The following is a 904-nucleotide window of genomic DNA, read 5'->3' as shown; positions in this document are numbered from 1 at the left end:
GGGTGGAGCTGGGATGGGTTGGTGGGTTGAGGTTCCCTTGCAGGGTCCTGGGTTGCACCCTGAATCTCTCCTTGAAATGCCAAAACTGGAAAACAAACCTCTGTGTTTGATTGGTGCTCGCGGCCTTCCTATGAGAAGGAAAGCATCCCACCCAAATATCTGCCCCAAATATGAAGGGCTGAGAACCACAGCGGCTCCTGGCAGTGCTGGATCACAGAATCACAGAATGAATCACAGAACGGCCAGGCTTGGAAGGGACTCCAGGCTCATGGAGCTCCAACCCCACCCTGCTGCCAACCTCCCCATGTTTCACAGCAGCCCAGGCTGCCCAGGGCCGCATCCAGCCTGGCCTCCAACCCCTCCAGGGACGGACGGGGCATCGCAGCCTCTCTGGGCAGCTGTTCCCATTGCAGGTGCTGTGAGGTGCAGCTCTGGGCCGGAGGACCGTGTCCAAAAGGATCAGTTCTGGCAGCAGAGCCCGGCCCAGGAGCCCACAGTGCCCATGTGCTGCCGTCTGCTTTGGTTCTGCTGGGATTTGGTTCTGCTGAGGCTCTGATGGGCAGCGCATCTCGGAGCTGTGCTCACAGTTCCACTGCCTGCCCCCATGGCTTCGGGGTGTCGGAGAGCCTTCCAGAGTTACGCAGCACTGCTGCCTGGGGGCTGTGGTGTGGGGCTGGGGGAGGACCTGCTGCAGCCCTGCTGTCCTCATGCTGGCGTGGGGCTGCGGCTCTGTGGGATGGAAGGATGGTGGGTGGATGAACAGACGGATGGATGGATGGATGAACAGACGGATGGATGGATGGATGAACAGACGGATGGACAGACGGATGGACAGACGGATGGACGGATGGATGGAGGGATGGAGGGATGGAGGGATGGATGGATGGATGGATGGATGGATGGA

This window comes from Lagopus leucura, unplaced genomic scaffold (genome assembly GCF_019238085.1).
Source record: "Lagopus leucura isolate 7727_CA_CO unplaced genomic scaffold, USGS_WTPT01 34950-1_obj-0_obj, whole genome shotgun sequence".
Taxonomy (NCBI): Eukaryota; Metazoa; Chordata; class Aves; order Galliformes; family Phasianidae; genus Lagopus; species Lagopus leucura.
Note: the sequence above shows the minus strand (reverse complement) of the source record.